This window comes from Strongylocentrotus purpuratus, unplaced genomic scaffold (genome assembly GCF_000002235.5).
Source record: "Strongylocentrotus purpuratus isolate Spur 01 unplaced genomic scaffold, Spur_5.0 spur5_scaffold_19, whole genome shotgun sequence".
NCBI classification, from domain to species: Eukaryota; Metazoa; Echinodermata; class Echinoidea; order Camarodonta; family Strongylocentrotidae; genus Strongylocentrotus; species Strongylocentrotus purpuratus.
In genome coordinates, this window is record NW_022145604.1 from 29115634 (window position 1) to 29121633 (window position 6000).

The following is a 6000-nucleotide window of genomic DNA, read 5'->3' on the forward strand; positions in this document are numbered from 1 at the left end:
TCGAGAGTGACTACAACTACAATACTTGTATTTTCTCGAAGTTTCACTTTCCTATAATATCAGCTAAAGAAATCAGAGGTTTAAAATTTTCGGGGAAACTAAATTCAAACAAGGTTTAAGGGTCAACAACTGTACGACGAATCGTCTTCCTTTCTCTGTATTGTGATGAAACGCCCAAAAAAAATCCACGCTTTGCGCGGAAGGGGAAAACTTCATTTAGACGAGTCGAGAACGGTACAACGAATCGTCTTCTTTCTCTAATATTTTAAGGAAACGTCAAATTTTCCGCGCTTCGCGCGGGAGGGAGAAGCTTTATTCAGACAAGGATTGAGAGTCGAGCACGGTTCAAAGAATCGTCTAATTTATCTAATAATTTAAGGAAACGTCAAAATCTCCGCGCTTCGCGCGGAAGGGGGACAACTGAATTCAGATAAGAATTAAGAGTCGAAAACAGTACATCAAATAGGGCTTATTAAGAGTCGAAAACGGTACAAACGAATCGTCTTTTTTCTCTAATAATTTAATGAAACGTCAAAGCTTCCGCGCTTCGCGCGAGAGGGGGAAACTGAATTCAGATGAATAGGGAGTAATAAGCGTCGAAAACGGTACGACGAATTGTCTTCCTTTCTCTATATTGTGATGAAACGCCAAAAATTTCCGCGCTTCGCGCGAAGGGGGAAACTTCATTCAGACAAGGATTTAGAGTCGAGCAAGGTTCAACGAATCGTCTAATTTCTCTATATGAAACGTCAAAACTGGGGGAGAAACTGAATTCAGACAAGGATTTACAGTAGAGAACGGTACAGCAAATCGTCTTCTTTTCAAAATAATTAAATGAAACGTCAAAGCTTTCGCGCGGGATGGGGGGGGGGGGGACTTCATTTAGACAAGGATTACCAGTCGAGAAAGGTACAATAAATCGTCTTCTATTCCTAATAATTTAGAGGCCTATCACCCACACCGTAATGAGCGCTCTTTAAGTGATTCGCTTGCTCACTACCGCCCTCCCTAAAATAAGATCCTAGTTCCGCGCCTGCATTAAAATATATCAGCTATGATGCTGACTAAGTTGACGAAATAATTCGTATATTTATGTCGTCGAGGAAAATGACCATTTGCGCATATGCAAGTACTATAGATAGTCCATAGGAAAAACAATTTAGCCTTCGGCCCCGGGTTTATAGGGTTAAATTTGTAGATATTGGACATTTAATTTTGTCGGTAATTGGTCGCTAGTTTTGTCGGTTATCGTTGGCCTCTACACCCCCCCCCCCCACTGAAAAGGTCTAGCGACGCCCCTGATTACAATACACAAGTGAAGATGAATGTAATTCATCACTGCTAAATCCAAGATAATGGTTTGTACTATATATAGGTAGTCATGTGTGTGCAACGAAATAGACCTACATCGTAAATTAACGACGTATACGACATCCTTTATATAATCTAATCAATATGTACAAAATACTCACTTCAGTTAACAATATTTGACGTTTTAACAATATTTCGCTTATACCAAATAGATAATTAAAATTGATATTGATATATCATGATAATTATAATAAATACCTTTATTAATACCGTCACTACAACAACGTCGTCAAAAAGACCACAACAATAAGAGCATAATCAAGTACTACTACTAGTAGTAGTGATAAATTATGCGTTTGGAATATTTTCACAAAATGCGGTAATGTCTCAGTGCGCTATACAATAAACATGATAAATACAGAAATATATCAAAAATATTAAGCTGAATGCCACATGATTCTTGCATTGAATGTAATAGTGTACAATCACTAGTTGAACTTGTAGAAAAACAGCTGAATGGATATTAAAAATTCCTATGCATTTAAAGTTAGTGGGCACATGTCATTTGGCTTCGTTATTTACATCAACAGACAAAATTACCAACTCAAACATTATCAGACAAGATTGTTTTCCCTTTCAAAATAAAAATCATAAAACATAAATCAAAACAAACCTCATGTAAAACATGCAATAGTTCATACACAAGAGATATTGGATAAAACAGATATTATACAGTATTTGTGAATTAAAACTGTACGAATAGATACATTTCCTTCATTTCCCATCTGTGGATACAAATTAAAAATGTTTACCATAAAACTCCCGTGCTTGTATATGCCTGGTGCTGAAATTATCGTCAATATAAAACATTATCAATGATAACATCATTTCTAAGTTTGCAATCGATTTTTAGAAGAAAAAAAAAATCGATAATTTTAGTTTAAATTATTATGCACAAAGACAATAGGCCTGCAAGTTAGCAAATTTCATGACCTTGTCCTAGATTATGGCTCAGAAAAGGGTGACAAAAGTAACGGTCATTATGTTTGCTTTGACTTTTTGTTGGTTCGTTTATATGGTGCGTTCGTTTATACTTTTTGTTCTTTTTATATATTCTTTTTTTTCTTCATTACTGTTATGTTCTGTATTTATACATTTCATTATATTCACTAAACTTAATTTCATTTGTTCATGTGTGCCGTGTTTATAGTCTCTCATTTAAAGCATCCATTTTGATTTTGAGAAGACCACACTGTTTTGACATAACGTAATAAATAAATCATGAAAGACAATTGATTCTAATAGCACAGACATGATTTTGAACAATGCCTGTTGCACACGAGGTTGCGTTTAGATTGCTTTATTTCCTTGCTTTAACCCTAATAAGGCCGGGGGGATTATGCCCCCTCCCCCCTCCATGATTTTTCTGATTGTTTGGGAACGCATATGGATGGCGCCCCGCCGCTAGCTGACTTTTTTCAATCGAGTCTTGCGCATCTTTTAAAAGATTTCTTTTGAAATTCGGACCTCCAGTTAGAAGGTCAGGTGACCTTTTGTCTTTGCATGTCAGCCCGAAAATCGCTTTCGTGATTTGTGTACAAAACATATGGAAATGTCATTTTTCCTAAAGATAGATCAAACATTGGGTATTGGGTCTTGTTTAAACTAACATCATTAAACATTAAAACTAGTTATCTTAATATGAAATGCATTGGAATGAGAATGACACCATGATGGAATAAAAAAAAAAACGCTTTCAGAATACTGTCCTGGCAATGTGACTTGCACATTGGTCACATCATTAAGACAACTTTAAAACTTTAAAAAAGTTTAAACAACTTTCTTCAGTCCCAGTAGACTTGACTTCTAGGCAGAGTATATTTCCAATTTCTGTAGTAATTATCTATTCATTAATTTTATGCAAATTAAGCGCACACTTTTTTTTTTCTTTTTTTTTTGGGTCTCGAAATTTGAAAATTTGACATTTTTCTTCGTTGGGGGGGGGGGGGGGTAAGGTCACCTTTTTTAGGTTAGCCGTGGGCATAATTTTTTTTTTTTTTTTTTTATTAAAAAAAAAAACCAAAGGGGGGGTTTAGGTTTTTTTAGGGGGGTTTACACACATAAAAATACCAAAGGGGGGGGGGTTAACCCCCCAAACCCCCCCCCCCCCCCCCGCGTACGCCCCTGTGCAGTAGTGTTGTTATAACCACATATTGCGCTATGGCAATATTGGAGCCAACACGGACAGACAGTGATGGGTTCAAGCTTGGTGGTCTCCAATTTCCTACGGTCTGCAATTCCCTACACCTACCCTAAGTTTTAAAAAAACAGTTTCAGTTCAGTTCAGTTTCAGTTTATTTTCATATTTCTCACATGTTGTATAGTACATCATTACATATAGCATGTTAATAAATTATCAAAACAAGAGATAACATAAGGAATAAGCTGGCTCTTCCAAATTTGTTGTCGTAGTATTCCAAATGGTCTAATGAATATATTTAATTTAAAAGAATGCTTAAATATGAATAATATATATGATTTATGGGTAAAAATGTGATTTCTATCACCTTAGTTGCATAAATTACCATAAATATGCAAATGAGTGAATTTTTCAAACATTTGAAATTATCATACTAAGCAAACATTAATCGACTACGAGGGTAATGGTACAAACTATCACCGAGGCGATGATAGTTTATATCCATTGCCCGAGTAAAGGAGGTTAATATTTGTTTTATATCCCACATTGGCAATAAGCTCTATTTAAAGTGAATTTTACATAATTAAAAGAACTGATTCTGCAGACAGTTCAGCTTCAGCTAGATTTTACAAAGCGTAACATGCATACATGTAATAAAGTCGATGCGCGCTCATTTGACATTGACATTGACATCGACATTTCGCATAACCTACTTTGCTATGCTTATTCAATGGGCAAGTGGGGCAGCAGCAAAAATTACTGGACAAAAGTCCCATCGCAGGGAGATATCTATCATTGATCATGTGACCTCGTTTAGACCAATCAGATTGCAAGATTCTTAGTATGAGGGATATAATATTGTATACACTTCACTTGGCATGCGTACAATTTTTCGCGGAGATTGGCCGTTTCACTGCCGAGATCTTAAGGGGGGGGGGGGGAGGGCATGATGCCCCCGGCCGTACTAAGACCTCAAATTAATAGCCCGGCATTTTTAGGGTTAACCGAGCTAGGTGACTCAGTTTGGACTATAACACCCTTAATTCGAAGAGAGATTTGCACTGTTTGATTTGCACTCACTTTACGGTACGATATTTCTCTCACATGGTGCGTCAATGCCTCCGCCCGTCGTTGACGCAGTCATACTCTAGGAACATTCCACATCGTGTACATTCTCTACATAGCAAATGTGGTGAGTAAAGCACTGTCAGTTGCACAATTTCAAATTCGAAAAGAAATATTACTGTATTTTTTCTAATAAATCATGATATTTTACACATTTCGGCCCTTTAACAAGCTTTGACATTTTCACCATGTAAATCCACGTAAAACCCTTTAAAAGTATGAGAGTGACATTTTGAAGGGAAGTCCAAAGCACAATTTCTTAACCCTGCTAAGGCCGGGGGGCCATTATGCCCCCCCCCCCCCCTCCACGATTTTCCCGGCCGATTGCTCGGGAACGCATATGGATGGCGCCCCGCCGCTCGCTGACTTTTGTCTTTCGAGTCTTGCGCATCTTTAAAAAAAAAAAGAATATTGAAAATCGGACCAACAGTTACAAGGTCACGTGATCTTTTGTCTTTGCATGTCAGCCCGAAAATCGCTCATTTTTGTGATTTGTGTACAAAACATATGGAAATGTCATTTTTCCTAAAAACTTGGTTATTGGGTCTTGTTTAAAGTTTTGGTGGTTGTTTTTGGAGTCAAAATAGTTGAATTGTAGTAAGAAATGAAATAAAACAACAAAAACAATAAAGTACATAAGTTAAAAAAAACAACGAAATACATAAGAAATTATAAAAACAAGAGATAACATAAGGAATAAGCTAGCTCTTCCGAATTTTGTTGTCGTATTTTATTCCAATTGGTCTAATAAAGATATGTAGTGAAAAAGAATGCTCAAATATGAATAATATATGATTTATGGGCAAAAATCTGATTTTATGGCTTTATTTGCATAAATTACCATAAATCTGCAAATAAGTGAATTTTTCAAAAAATTGAAATTATTCTATACACTTTACTTGACAAGCGTGCAAATTTTCGCCGAGATAGGCCGCTTTACGGCCGAGATCTTAAGGGGGGCCATAATGCCCCCCCCCCCCCCCCCCCCTCGGCCGTACTAAGACCTCAAATACCTTTTTAGGGTTTAAACAAATGAACAAGAGCTGCATGCAATACGGATGTAAAGCATATATTACGTCTAAATCTATGAATTTCAACATGATTCATTGGATGAATACTGAAATCGAGTGTTTGAGGCACTTTTCATTTCAGCCCACATTTCCTGTTTTTGTGCAAAGATTGTCTGATCCGTCTGATTCGTCTGATCAAGTGTGGTGCCATCTCTATGACATCTGAAAGAAATGATCATTATAGTGATGGAGAGAAAGGGAGAGAGAGAGAGAGAGAGAGAAAGAGAGAGAAGTGTAAATGTGTGCATCAGCATACAAACAGCACTACATTATAAAATAATCACATAGAGCAGT